Raw genomic sequence first — 15,720 nt, forward strand, 5'->3', positions numbered from 1 at the left:
TCCTTCACATCCGGAAAAAAACACTCAAGGCGTTCTTGTCACTGTGCTACACAGTACAGGACACACAATGAGGAATTCGCGCAGCTTTCAGCTCAGTGCGGAATCCAGATGGAGGACTCGCTCGGTGAATGATCTCTCAGGAAAACCCGGGTGAGATTCAACATCCCGGGTGAGGTTTTTCTGCAACAGCCATGACAAGTGTGAAGACGTTCTCTGGATTTCCTGAATGTGACTTTAAATTAGTTCACATTCTTTGGTAGTTAACAGAACTAAATGCTTTGGAGGTACATTTAAAACTGCAGAGAACACTGTAGCACTTCGAGTTTAATTGTGTAAACCTGGCTCTCTATGAGCACGAGCAAAGAGTTCTCACTCAACAGAAGACAGCAATGTGAGCACAGTAACATAAAGCACTTGGAGATGCCCGGGATTGAACCCAGGACCTCATACATGCAAAGCATATGCTCTACCACTGAGCTACATCCCCCACATAAAAGGCTGTGGAAGTGACTTAGAGATGTGCAGGTGCTCACAGAACACAATCCATCTTTTGCATCTTTTAAGTGCTCTTGATTAAACTATGCATAGAAAAACAGCAGTACTGATGATTTTCATGGACTGATGCACACTTGTTCTGTACAACTCCAGTGATAAAACCTTGTCTGTAAATATTGTAGAACGTAAAAGGGTGAAACAACGCTCCATCCACAGGAATGGTAACAGAAAGGATCATTTTCTCATTTAATACGTCCTTTTGAGATGCCTTGTCAACGCACACAGACGTTAGAGCTGAACAAATATTTTGTACACAAGACGGCAGTGCGATATTAGAATTCCTGTCTTCTTGATGGATTCAGACTCCTTCTCAGAGGTCCATGCTCGCCAAATAAGTTTACAGCTCTAGCGGCAATGCTTGTTAATAAGACAGAATTAAGCGTTGCTGTGCTTTCCTAAATGAGGCCCCATCTCACTCTCCCTCTCTGTGGTGCAGCCACAGAGAAAGTATTCATGCAGGCTGATTAAAGATGTTTTCTTTTGATAAGGGACAGTTCCCAAACGGAGATGCACTTAGCTAAGCCTGGCTATCATGATCAATGGTCATCCATTGGCACCTATCTGTCTAGGGAGTGCCGAATGGACATCTGGACTGCATTCCTAAGTGTCAGGAGTAAGTGACTCATATCTCACCTTCATCAACCAATCAGGGATTGCCAGGGCGTGGTAACACCACGTGGGTCTCCAATGCCCGCCAAACTCTCAACCAATCAGCACACATCTGTGTCTTGGTCAAAAAGGGAGCAAAAGAGTAGCTCGGAAAATACCCAACTCAACAAGCAAGCGCGTTGGTTGCTCTTGCTCTTAATGCAAGGAGCTGTTTTTTTTCCGCATTAATCATTATTAACCAGAAACAGCTGCACAACTGGTCGCATTTGTGGTTATGTCACTTCTCTGCTTCAGCAAGGTCAATAAAAGACTCTGAAAGTAGTAGAGAAAAACTGAATTAAAATCATATTAGCAATTCTGAGCGATATCTGCATACAGGCAATCCAATAAGAATGTTGAAATCTTTGAATATCATCTCTCTATATATTGCGCTGCTTTTTACTTGGAGTAAAACTATTGGATTGGAGGAATGCTAACCGCTGGGTTAAAATGTATTGTTGTTATTTGGAGAAATCAATGAACGCGTGATTTCATAATCACGTTTTAAAAGACGGTCATGTGCACAGAAAAAAGACAGTGCTGATTATTTTTCTGGAGACGGAGCACTGATGACCTATCCGAGCCAATTGATAAAGCTCACCCAGTGGATACTCTAGCAGAACATGGAAGAACGTTCACCATTGTAACCAAGGCAACCACAGGAACAACATCAAGAAGCACAATCAATTCCCCATTTAAATCTTTCGTGTAAGGTATGCTATGTGAAAGCATGAAGTAAATCCCCTGATCTCTTTTGAACATGGACAAGGTATTTCTGATGGAGCGCTATGAGCAAAGATTTAATAAGCTAGTCCTGCCGATGATTCAGCTTAAAGAAGTAAAAGCTTCACAAACAAAAGCAGCTCGCTACCACAGCCAATATTAAATATAATTGGTGGCACTTTACCATGTGCACTGGCTCAAAAGTGATCTCGGCAGACGTTGTTCCCTACGTAAAGCTGAAAGCGCCAAAGAGCATTTCCATTGAGAAAAAAAAAATCTGCCTTGATGTTAAACATAGAGGGCCGGTCTTTTAGAAGTTCTCCCTCTAAACACCTTGTGCAGCCTCCCGACAGACTAACATAAAGCGCCTTTTCACCAACTCAATTTATAATACACCCCTCAAAACTCACAACCGAATAACAATCCATCCGTATATTTGATTTCCAAGATCCATTCAAGGCAACTTGGCTCTTCGCAAGCAAATAATTTCAGGGAAGAATCTCAGTTTAGTCAACTACTGGTGCATTCAGCACACCACTTGCTTTTGCTTGTCAGGGTGGCCGAGTGGTCTAAGGCGCCAGACTCAAAGATGTGTGTTTTTTCAGCTGGCTTGGGTGTTCTGGTCTCCAAATGGAGGCGTGGGTTCAAATCCTGACCGCTTCTGTTTTTACCTCTCTTGAATTGTTCCAGTGCTAGCTGACAGTGAATGACTGAAATATAAAAGCAGCAGAAGAAAGCAAGCAACTCAGTGCAATTTGTGAGTATTCTGCACTGTTAAAATGCACAGGTTTTCATACTTTTTGGAATTTGTAGCTCAAGAAGTGACTCCTGTTTCATTTTCTATTCACCAACTCGATTTGCATTCCGCCCCTCACACCTCACAACAGAATAACAAACGGCTTCATGTGCCACAGCATTCCCCTGTAGATTCGGTTTGCACTATGAATTAGGTGACCCCGAATGAAATATTTTAGTGTTGGCTCAAATGTGAGGAATTTCATGAACCCTCAAAAAGGAACGCTTTCAGAGAATGCCAGCAATTCAAAGCGTGTAAGCAGCAATTCTGCAATTTATTTTATCGGGGCTGGTGCTTTCCGAGTCGATGGCTCCGCATTAGAAATGAGAAGTGCTGAACTCTAAACATGTTCTTGCCATTACTGCTACTCCTGCTGCTACTCCTTCGTCCTCGAAAAAAGAAAAGACAGGCATGTTTTGAGTCTCAAAATGATCTTCTGGATCCACAAGAAACATGTAAATTTGATTGATTCCGCAGTATTTTGGATGTACTGTACTTATAACTTCCATCGAAGAGAGATTTCATCAGTTGCATGAAATTGAAACTTTCGACTTTTTGTCTGGTATTGAAAATATGTTAAAAAAAACATAAACAATTTTCTAATGAACAACTCATGAAGTATTGCCAGGATCTATATTTAGCGTTTGGTAGTGATAACACTGCTGATATTGACTGAGTAGAAATCTATGTTGTATTGACAGCTTTATCTGAAGCAAGAAATCCTAGAACGCCCTCTATGAAGTTTTAGGATTCATACCAAAAGATGCCTTTTGTTTCCCACCCCAACTGCTGCTATTGCATTACACATTATGTGAACATTACCAGTTTTGGTAGCTTTGGGGCATGATTTTCCTAAACTGAAACTTATTACAAAATTATTTAAGATGAACCATGTCCAAAAATTGTAAATCAGGACTAATTTTAATATCAAATGAAATTACTACAGAAGAAAAGGTTTGATTTATATAACTTATTTTTTTTATTTTTTGAAATGGGCTCACACATTCAGATTCGTTCTCAGTGGTTCTTGCTCACCAAATAACTTAAAAGCTGAAGAAGAATGCTACGAAAAATACTAATCAAAATACAAAATAATAATCATTATTAACCAGAAACAGCAAAAAAACTGGTCACATTTGTGATTATGTCGCTTCTCTGCTTCAGCAAGGTCAATAAAGGACTCTCTGAAAGTAGTAAAACACTAAAGAACTGCAAAACTGAATTCAGAATCATATTAGGAATTCTGAGTGATGCCTGCTTACATGCAATCCAATACGGATGTTGTCTTTAAATAAGAATTCTCTATGTTTCCCTGCCTTTTCCCTGGAGTGAAACTATTGGATTGAAGGAATTCTTATCACAGGTTTACAAGGTGTCGTTGATATTTGGAGAAATCTATGAACTCGTGATTTTTATATACTTTAAATAACAGCCATACGCACAGAATAAAATGACGGTACTGATGATTTTTTTCTGAGACGAAGCACAGATTATCTTTCCAACACAGCTGATAAAGGCAAGCCAATAGATACTCTAGCAGAACATAAAAAAAACAGAATCAATTCCCCACTTAGATCTGACATGTGAGGTATGCTTTGTGATCGCTTGAAGTAAAACCCACGATCTCTTTTGAACTTGGACAAGTTATTTCTGATAGAGCGCTATGCAGAAAGACTTTATCAGCTCTACCTCTGAGGACGACTCGACTTGAAGACGCAGAACGATAAAAGGAACACAACCGACATCATAATTGAGGGCACACTGTGATTTTCACTGAATCAAAAGTGATCTTGGTAGACAAACTTCCCTGCTGAAGGTGGAAACGAGAATTTGTGTTGAAAAGACGAAACATTTTTTTTCCCTGCTTTGATGTTAAGCTGATAAAATAGCTTTTGCTCCATTTATCAAAAAAACACATGTCCCCCCATTGGATTCCTAAACAGTAGGAAGGTGGTTCTAACACAAAAACACCAGACAGCAATGGGATTGGATTCCACACCTCCGAAAAGACTGAAGCCTTAAGCCAGAGCCTTAAACCACTGAGCCACATTACCTGCCTGGATAAAACAGGGTGGCTTTTGCTCTTGTCGCCCGACTTAGTGGCGTTATGACCGTGGAACCAACTGCACCTGCTTTTTCTGAGATGCTTCCCCTCTCATGGCAAGATCTCGACTTCTTTAACACCTCTGGATATAGTTCTTCTGTGAAACAGGCTTCACACCTCTGCGTACAGCGCCCTTGATGTCATTTTATTTTTACAGCAGCCGCATCCGGAAAGTTGTGTCTTTTATTTTTTATTTGAACAACAAAACTACATACAATACAAAAAAGAGCACATATAACGTATCAAGAAAATCGTCAGCGGTACATGCTATAATACAATTACACTTTATGAAAAACGATTACACAAGGTAAATAAAGATAAGGTCCACACAGCTTGTTCTTACATTTCGAAAGAGTCCGTAAATACCCCTTTATGTCTATTTTGAACTGTTCAAACGTAGGACTCTTCCCAGACCATTTCACTCTATACCACATTCCTAAACGAGGATGCATCTCCTGTTTTAGAACTATTTTGGCCGTGTGGCTTATACAACACACCCACAGTATTCTAATGGTGGACTGCAGATCTGTGCTATAGTTCAGTCGAATTCGAAGGATCCAGCAATCGTACTGGATTTGAATGGGATTCTGAAATGTCTCTTGCAAAAGTATTTGGGTTTGCTTGAACCTTTGATAAAAAAAAGTGATCTGATCTGAAACTACCCAGCTTACAATCTCTGAGGTAGTTGTCACTAAACTCGGACGTGATGTGGCACACATGTGCCGTGTGCCTTTACTTTTGTAAAAAACTGGTATCGGGAAAAGTTTCTTAATATTTCTTTTGATTAGCATGCAAGAAAATGTGATCATTACCTATGGAATTTCCCGCCAGCCTGGAGCTTGAATTCACAACCTTGAGATTCAGTGTTCAAGAGTCACAGAAGAGGTCGGCCTGGTCTTCAGTCTGCCAACAATAAGCTCCGGCAGTGCTCCTCTGTAAAGCAGATTGTTCAGATCGGTTATGTGGGACGGCACTTCGATATTAAGATCGTTTGCAGCACACGCATGGTTTCCCCCCTTCACGCAAAAAACATAGACGAAGGAAGCTCTCTTGTCTTGGGCTGCTGACTCCCGGATTTAAAGCGCTCTGGGTGCCAGCTAAGTCTCTAACAAGCACACTATAAAGACAGGAATTACACTTTGCTCACGTCACGCATGGAATGGCGAGGCTACTTGTTCCAATATTATCTAGTCACACCTCATATGGTGCCGATTCCTGGATTTCATTTAAGAAAGAGCACTGCTAACACCGTAAACAGTGCAAAACGTGTGATGAAAGAAGTCTTTTCCCCCCTTTGTCTAAAGCAGAACACAGCGGAGTCATGCCGGGGGTTGTGAGATCAAGATTTCAGTGGAGCACTGTCGTCTACGTCTTTAGCTACATGAGTTGGACATCCTCTTGTACACGGAAAGCAGATTGAGATCCTCTGACATGAAAAGTGCCAGATAAAAGCCATTTCTCATCCTTTCTCTTAGTGGTGGAGCTATCGCATGTACAGATGCAGCCATTCAAAATGAGCGGTAAAAACCCGCAGTGCAGTAACCAACCCGCAGGGCACCGTAGGGCACCGCGGTAAGTGATTGGCTGGCCAAAATGACCGACAGGGGCACTCGTGGTGCATTGGTTGGTAGTGAAAAGATTTAATCATTCAATGTCTTTACTGTGCACATTTCAATCCACTTAGTTTTGAATATTTATATGGAATTTTACCACTAAAGGGAAATTTTAGTAGCTGAGCATAAAAAGAAGAGGAGCATAACGCATCTGAAGGTCATAAACGATATTAATTTTGGAACATAAACATACAGTATATAGCTGGTCTTGGTACTTTAAAGAAAAAAATACACACCAGTATTCCATTTCTCCCTAAACATTTTAAGCTTTGAAGTCTTTAACTAACGTGATACCAGAGTCAACAAGCATACTTTTAGAATTTGATTAAAAGGGAATATAATATGGAATCGCGTATCTAAAGAATTTAATAACGGTATGATTATATCCGTGTACTGCGACAGGGCTGTGTAGGGCTGTTTTGCCTGCCTGTTCATGCGACCTGTCTTGTAGCCTACTGGTCTAGGTGTGTGACTACCAACTGGCAGGTTGTGTGTTCGAATCCAGCTGGTTCTGGACTTTTCATTTAACAAACATTTCTTCGAAAAAGTAGAATAGCGATATTAGGGACAATCAATTGACTTTTATATTTCAAAATATCGCAACATGATCGATATTTGCGATATTTTGAACATATCTTCCCTTCTGACAGCGGTTCCTGCTTCTAGTGTGTGTGTGTGCAACAGAGTAAATTTTTATAGAGAAATGGAGGCTGGACAGTATGTGTTACAATATAAACATTTATATTGATTTAAATCGTGTTCTGATTTAAATCGCAAACGCGTGTTTAATTATGTGTTTTTTAATCATAATCAGGCTAATGCATTTCTACATTTTCTGTATGAACCAGCTTAGAGGTTCATACAGAAAGACAGCTTGTGTTTAAATTGAGTGTAAGGTAATTTATGCTTCTAAAGTCATGGTCAGCATTTATTATTGTACTGTGCTGTAAACTTTTTCTGTGCCTAGTCACATTATTTTATTGCATTTTTATTGCGTTATTAAATCCGGTGGCGCTGTGTGTTAGTTTCCTGACTCCCATGTTACATGGTCTGTGATTGAATCCCATAGAACTATGACTTTATTTTTTAACAAACATTTCTTTGAAAAAATGAAACGTTTCCCTTGGTCAGAGATTAAATAAAACCTCACTCGCACCAAACAAATTTATATTTCTAAATATCACAAAATACGTTCATTGTCTTCCAATCAAGTCGAGTTGACATTGGAAGCCTGCCACACCCGGACTGTTAAACCAACGCATTAGCACGTCAAAGCCCATCGAGGGTATTGAGCCAGTATTGGCTTTAGTATTCCCCCCTCTCCCCTCAGTTCAATTCAAGGTGTTTTATTTGCATGACAGATGGGTACAAGCAGTGTTGGGTATGTATATTGTAACGCTTACGGCAGACAGGCACTGTGTAAGAGCCGGCGCACCAGAGCAGCGTACCGAGGGAGCGTCTGCATTTCTAACTTAGTTTTTAAAATTAGTCAAGCAATATGAAGCATCTCCTTTTACTTAGTGCCTGAGCATAAAAAGAATAGGAGCATACTGCAACGCATGTGAAGTCCATAAACGATATTAATTTTGGAACTTAAACATACAGTATATGGCTGGTCTCGGTACTTTAAAGAAAACATACACACCAGTATTCCATTTCTCCCTAAACATTTTAAGCATCGAAGTCTTTAACTAACGCGATACCGGAGTCAACAAGCATACTTTTAGAATTTGATTAAAAGGGAATATAATATGGAATCGCGTATCTCAAGAAATTAATAACGATATAATTATATTCATGTTGCAAAAGAACTGCAACGGACATAAAAACTCCCTTGCTTTTAACAGAGCGTTCCATAATTTCTAACTATGAAAATGCCAGGTGAAAGGATTTGTAAACATATTTTGTTAAAGCAAGTCAGTTTTTTCTGCAACACATAAAAGACATTTTTCCAAGAAAGTTTAGCCTTTGTCACTAATGAAACCACTAAATAAAGACATAAATATAGAAATCTTAAGATTTGTTTTATTTAATGTTGGTAGCAGGATGAACTGTCAGAGTGTATATTTTGTCGCAGAGTTGCTGCAAGATGTTAACAGTGAAAAAGGTATTTAGAAATGAGTTATTTCAAGATGAAAATTTTCAGAATAATTGCAAATCTAGCAGGATAGAGAAAGCACAGAAAACTGGCAGTTAGATTGATCAGATTAGTATGAAAAGTCATTTAGCAAAGGGAATTAGAAGAGTGACAAACTAGTATACTTTAGATCTTTTTTTCTGAACCAGGGACAATCTGATCATGTTTCCCTATAACAATAATAAAAAACTTTATTTGATATATCACCATTAAAGGTGGCATCTCAAAGCAATACAGTAGATGTAAAAACAGATAAAAGGACCACAGATTACAAAGTAAATGCATATAAGAAAGACAAGCAGTTAGAGGTGCTACCAAAATTAGAAAATGAAGCAGATACAGACACTAAGTCTTCTGAAAAGAAAGGTTCTGAGGTTAGATTTAAACTGGCCCTGGTGTGTGTGTGTTTGTGTCTGTCTGTCCTGTGATGGACTGGCGCTATGTCCAGGGTGTATTCTGCCTTGTGTCTGTCGCTTACTGGGATAGGCTCCAAATCCTCTGTACTGGATAAAGAGATTAGAAATGGATGGAAGTAAAGGCACTGTGTGGATGGAACTATACACAGTGTTAGAAACCCACTATGAAATGGCAGCATCTCACTGAGAATAAAACATTTTATACTGCTGGCTTAAGGAAACAGCCTTTCCACCTCTCTTGCACATCAGTATCCATACCTAGTTATTTAAACAAATTGCCTCTAATTATAAACATCTTAATATGCTGGCTCTGTGGATCCGCATCAGCTATGTTTGCCCATTCCTTCAATTCATGTGCATCCAACACACAGTTCAACGCTAGCAACTACACAAAATCTAAAATATGAGCTCTACTTGCCACTTACAGTACCAACAGTACCAGCTAACTTTAGTAGTGACATTTTCATGGATCTTTTTAACAATAAAATTTACAACATCAGACTTCAGACACAATTAAACAGGCCTCAAAAAAGTCTGGTACAAACATTTTCAGCATGGAATAAACCGTTACTTTAATGGTATAAACCTTAAATGGATTCATATTCTCAATAAGATTTGGTGCTCAGTAACATGACTTAGAAAATGACAGAAGACATACGTATCATGCTTATCCTTCTATTTTTCATAATCGTAAACTCCTTAAGGCAGTTACATTTTCTCTGTTCTGACCTGGAGTTACAGAGAAATTTAAATTCTAATAAGAGATTTGTAATGAGGAAAGTCATACCAATCACTCATACAGTACCAGGATTTGCAATTACAATACAAATACTTTCTTTCTGTATGTGTTTATTTTGCAGTTTGAGTCTATGGCATTCCTTTGGGGGTCCATACTCCAAGGCATGACTTTTTTATGTATAAACATCAGTATTTACTGCTATTAATTACTGTACGATTTATAGTTGAAATCTGAGCCTAGATATAAAGTTAGATATAAAGTTAAAATCTCGACAAAGCAATGTAGGAAATACAGAGAAAATAAATCCTTTCTGACATCTAAAATCAGTTTCGATCAAGGTCTCTAAAACGAACAAGAAAAAGAAGATTTTCGGAGGGCAATTACGCTGTGTTTATATAGAATAAGTGATTTATGAGCAATCTAATTTCTTGTTCGTTTAAAACAGTGAAATGTCAGCTGCAAAAGATCACACCAGAAACAGCACTCTCTCTGCCTGTCATAGACGTTCAGGAAAGGCTGAATGAAGTCATGTCAAGTACAATAATTCGGAGATCAACAATAACAGTTGTAGGACAGTATATAAGGAGGATAAGGATTTTGAAGTTGACTCGAAATCTGATAGGTAACCAGTGCAAGGACTTGAAAACAGGTGTAATGCATCCCTGATAGGATTCTTGCTGTCATATTCTGAACATATTGAAGATTGCTCAGTGTGGATTTAATTTCCCCAGTGAACAGGATGTGCATTTATTAATTCTAGAAAAAAAGCCTTTCTTGATTTCTCTAGTTCTTAGTTTCTCTAGTTCCCTTTAAAATAAACTATTATTCCACAATGCAGAGTATTACATGGCCAGTATTTACACATGATATTTGTGATTTAAAGAAATTAACACAAGCAGCTTTTGGAGATTTAAGTGTTGGCTGAGTTATTGCAGGATAAAAGACTAGAGATGTTGGCAAGAAGAAGATAGTTTGGGGAAAGCTGAGGAATACACTTATAACAAGAACACTTCCTAATGGGGTTAGGCATACTTTTGATGAAGATGATGAAGTTAACAGACTATATGTTTACATAGATACTGAAATAAGGATTGTATTTTAGATTATGTGTAGTTGCTGGCATTGAACTGTGTGTTGGATGCACATGAATTGAAGGAATGGGCAAACATAGCTGATGCGGATCCACAGAGCCAGCATATTAAGATGTTTATAATTAGAGGCAATTTGTTTAAATAACTAGGTATGGATACTGATGTGCAAGAGAGGTGGAAAGGCTGTTTCCTTAAGCCAGCAGTATAAAATGTTTTATTCTCAGTGAGATGCTGCCATTTCATAGTGGGTTTCTAACACTGTGTATAGTTCCATCCACACAGTGCCTTTACTTCCATTTCTAATCTCTTTATCCAGTACAGAGGATTTGGAGCCTATCTCAGTAAGCAACGGACACAAGGCAGAATACACCCTGGACATAGCGCCAGTCCATCACAGGACAGACATACACAAACACACACACACCAGGGCCAGTTTTCCCATAAACCAATTAACTTACCAGTATGTTTTGGAGTGCGAGAGGGAGTCATATCACACATATGGAGAAAAACCATGTAACCCAGAGAGAACATGTAAACCCCACACACACAGGATGGCAGGAATTGAACCTAGGACCCCAGTGCTGCAAGATAGCAATGCTAACCACTTTGCCACCATTATAAATGGATAGATATCTTAGTTATCATTCTAGTTCACAGGTTTGGATGCATAATTTAATTTTGAAAGCCACTGAGACATCAGGTACTACTGTTGTATTTATGAAAAAGAAACAAAACAAAAAACATACTAACAACTGTGCCATCCTACTCCTTAGTTAATACATTTTATTATTCATAAACAGTTAACATTGTTAGCAAAATATTTTGAATTATATTTAACCCTATTTTTTCTTTAGTTTTGTATTTAACTTATTATATGATAGTCAGACTTAATGTATATTTGAACAATGAAAATATATTTTTACAAGATTTTACATTAAGCACTTAAAATTAATATGGTTAATAATAGTAAACTGTAACATGCTGTAACAAGATCGGTTAAACTGCGAAGAAAATGCTTTCAGAGAAAATGTTTCAGGTGTGAAGAACATAGATCTCCAATGCAATTTCAATCAAACCTGTTCCCACACACCCTGCCCCCACTACCATTAGAATATACACAAAGCACTCACATCTTTCGAGCTAATGATCAGGTGACCCAAGAGAGAGCGAGAGAAACACCAAGGGGTGCGGAACCAGGGAACCATTTACATGGAAAACGGGCGATCTCCCCAGACTGTCCGCCCGTTTCACTGTTACCTGGATACCTCTTTATTTAGAACTCACTAACACTGATTTTTAGTTTAGAAGGATTCAAGTAGGGTTTTAGATGAAAGGCAGCGACCTTAATCAAGCCCAAATCACAATTGAACCCATTCAGAGCCTACATTACATTTTAGCGTTTCATTCTGAGCAGAAGACCCTCACACCTGAAGAAGGGGGAGGTGTTTTTCGCTGGAAATCTCGCCTGCTTCTACTTTACAACCGGAGTGCTGGCTGTGACGAATTAAACCGGTATTACAGGTTTCAATCACAGACCATGTGACATGGGAGTCAGGAAACTAACACACAGCGCCACCGGATTTGATAACGCTATAAAAACGCTATAAAATAATGTGACTTGGCACAGAACAAGTTTACAGCACAGTACAATAATAAATGCTGACCATGACTTTAGAAGCATAAATTGCCTTACACTCAATTTAAACACAAGCTGTCTTTAGCCCTCTAAGCTGGTTCATACAGAAATGTAGAGATCCAGGCTCAGAACACACAGCTTCATTAGTGAATACATATGCAGGACAACTAGAGAAGATGTTTTACAGAGGATGGATTTTTAGAAACATCCCATCAGTGACATCACTGAAGTCAACTCCTAGGTACTGTAACTGTCGTGTGGATAGTTTCACAAGAATCAGACAAAGGTTTAAGCATCGCTTGTTCTAGATAAAACTGCAAAAAAAAAACAACAACCCATAATGTACTTCTTTGCGGCTCTGTTTGCCCAAATCATATATTCACAACGTGAAATCTAGAAAATAATATTACGTAACCAAAATCCGCAATATGGAAACAGAACCTGTGTAATTGTTGATAGATGATGTACTCGTAACATTTTTTCAAGACGAGCTACAACATTTAAAAAATGACTTGTATGTACTTGATATCTCTAATCAATCCACGGGTCCCAGCACAAAACGAAACTAAAACGCATACCGTTTCGCGCTTCTTATTAGTTGCTCAAAAGTAATTTGACCGTATGAAATGCATAATATAAACCTAGAAACATATACGTGAGCAGTACTTAAGCACTGTAGTATCGGTGTTAAGACATATCTCTCAAATACTGTAAATCAAGTTAAAAATATCTCAAGACAGATTCTGGTCATAATGAAACCATGTTTCGTGTATGTTTTCTTTAAAGTACCGAGACCAGCCATATACTGTATGTTTATGTTCCAAAATTAATATCGTTTATGGCCTTCACACGCGTTGCAGTATGCTCCTATTCTTTTTATGCTCAGCTACTAAGATTTCCCTTCAGTGGTAAAATTAGATATGAATATTCAATACTTAAACGGGCACAGTTAAGACATTAAATATACATATACATACTGTATACAGTACAGTTTGCATACGGTAATATGATTATGTTCCTAAATCAATCTCTTTTATGAGCATGTGTAAGGCATGGTGAATCGATTCTCAAAAATTACTGTACTTTGCATGATTGGAAAAAAATGTGTGATTGCGAAATGCTGTGGTGTTACTTTTACAAAGACGGTCAATGAAAAAAAGAATGTGGACCAGGGCAATACTTTGAGTTTACAGCTTGTCCAAGGTCATTTATTATTAATACTATTATTAATATCTTCGTTAAAGACTTTGATGGCTACAGCTCAAACATGAGAGGTTGAGCTTTATTAGCTCCACCTTGCGGAAATTCCGGATACTATTATTTTGCTAGCGGTATTTACCGGTAACTTGCGGTATTTACCGGTAACTTGCGGTAGACTGCGTACAGCATACCTGAAAATAATGCGGTATCGCCTGCGCATTTTGAATGGCTGCATCTGTAAATGAGGCAACTTGCAAGGCGAGCAGGCTCGGTGCACACCGAACGCAGATGTCTCAGAGCAGTTGAGACGTGTCCAAGTGGCTGTCAAAGGACGGCCCTTCGCCGGCGCCGTGGCTTAGTTGGCTAAAGCGCCTGTCTAGTAAACAGGAGATCCTGGGTCCGATTCCCAGCGGTGCCTTTCTTCCTGTCTTACTGTACAGAATTTATCCTTATGGGCAAATCCCATGCCTTTTAATTCAGGTGAATGCAAGTGTTCGTTTCCTTTCTGGAACAACTTGTTTTGAAAGAAATCTATACAGCTTGCGAAAGATGAAACACAAATCTTGCTTATCAGTGAAGAAGAGGTACTCCCAGCAGGCCAGCTAATACCAGCAGTGTTTTTTTTTCACCCTAACCCAGAGAATGGAGAAAAGCGAGGCGCCTGTGGCTCTGCAGTGTAATCAGTTCGCGAGTTCGGCGGTTAGCTGAAAGAGTGGTAAATGCAGCTTGCCCCAGCCCGTTCTTATTCTTTTAAAGAGGATAAAAAATTAACTTCGCCGCCATTACTACCAGCTTTAAAAGACTGCCATGGGCACGGAAAAAAACACACTACAGATGACTTTTCTGGAACCGAAGCAGAGATTCCTTTACGAACCAACTGATAAAGTTCAGCCAGTGAATACTGTTAACAGAATGTGAAAGCACGATCAACTTTGTAACTGCAACCACAGGAAAACCAGCAAGAAGCAGGCTCCATTCCCCATTTAAATCTGTCGTGCGAGGCATGCTTCTTGAACGCATGAAGTAAATGCCACGATCGCTTTTGAACTTGGACAAAGTACTTCCAAAGGAGCGCTATGCGCAAAGATTTAACAAGCTCAACCCCCGCCAACGATTCGGTGTGAAGAAGCAGAACATTCAAGTTTCACAGACAGAAGCGGCACGCCAGCACAGCCAACATTAAAACGGAGGGCACACTACGATTTGCATTGACACAAAAGTGATCTGGGCAGACGTCGTTCCCTGCATAACGCAAAAAGTGGCAAAGCGCTTTTGGGTTAAGAGGACGCAAGATGGTTTTTGTTTTGTGCCTTGATGTCAAGCTGAGAAAGTATCTTTAAACACTTTGCTTAGTTTCTCGAGAGACTGCCAAAAAGCATTTCCCTCCCTTTCGTCTGACGTCAGCTGAAAGGGGGTCCTGACAGAAGCACCTGGCAGCGGTGGGATTCGAACCCACGCCCCCGCAGAGACTGGAGCCTTAATCCAGCGCCTTAGACCGCTCGGCCACACTACCCGCTGTGCGCTGTCTCTTTGTCTCATTACTTGCTCGGAGGAGGTCGGGTGGGTTTTGCTCTTGTCGCCCAACTTAGTGGCGTTATGACCGTGGAACCGACTGCACCTGCTTTTTCTGAGATGCTTCCCCTCTCATGGCGAGATCTTGACTTCTTTAACACCTCTGGATAAAGATCTTCTGTGGAGCAGGTTTCAGACCTCTGCGTACAGCACCCTTGATGTCATTTTATTTTTACAGCAGCCGCATCCGGAAAGTTGTGTCTTTTACGTTTTATTTGAACAACAAAACTACATACAATACAAACAAGAGCACATATAACGTATGAAGAAAATCATCAGGGGCACATGCTATAATACAATTACACTTTATGAAAAACGATTACACAAGGTAAATAAAGATAAGGTCCACAAAGCTTGTTCTTACATTTCGAAAGAGTCCGTAAATACCCCTTTACGTCTATTTTGAACTGTTCAAACGTAGGACTCTTCCCAGACCATTTCACTTTATACCACATTCCTAAACGAGGATGCATCTCCTGTTTTAGAACTA

The 15,720-nt window shown here is 39.4% G+C and overlaps 3 non-coding genes across 3 annotated transcripts; 1 reads left to right on the plus strand and 2 right to left on the minus strand.

Annotated features, from left to right (window-relative positions):
- Nucleotides 1-415: 415 nt before the first annotated feature.
- trnaa-ugc (transfer RNA alanine (anticodon UGC)) lies at nucleotides 416-487 on the minus strand. The gene has a single exon. It is a non-coding gene; the product is annotated as a tRNA-Ala (tRNA).
- A 13,515-nt stretch (nucleotides 488-14,002) lies between these two features.
- On the plus strand, nucleotides 14,003-14,076 carry trnat-agu (transfer RNA threonine (anticodon AGU)). Its single transcript has one exon. It is a non-coding gene; the product is annotated as a tRNA-Thr (tRNA).
- A 1,013-nt stretch (nucleotides 14,077-15,089) lies between these two features.
- trnal-aag (transfer RNA leucine (anticodon AAG)) lies at nucleotides 15,090-15,171 on the minus strand. The gene has a single exon. It is a non-coding gene; the product is annotated as a tRNA-Leu (tRNA).
- Nucleotides 15,172-15,720: the final 549 nt, after the last annotated feature.

This window comes from Atractosteus spatula (genome assembly GCF_055471065.1).
Source record: "Atractosteus spatula isolate fAtrSpa1 chromosome 10 unlocalized genomic scaffold, fAtrSpa1.hap1 SUPER_10_unloc_9, whole genome shotgun sequence".
Taxonomy (NCBI): domain Eukaryota; kingdom Metazoa; phylum Chordata; class Actinopteri; order Semionotiformes; family Lepisosteidae; genus Atractosteus; species Atractosteus spatula.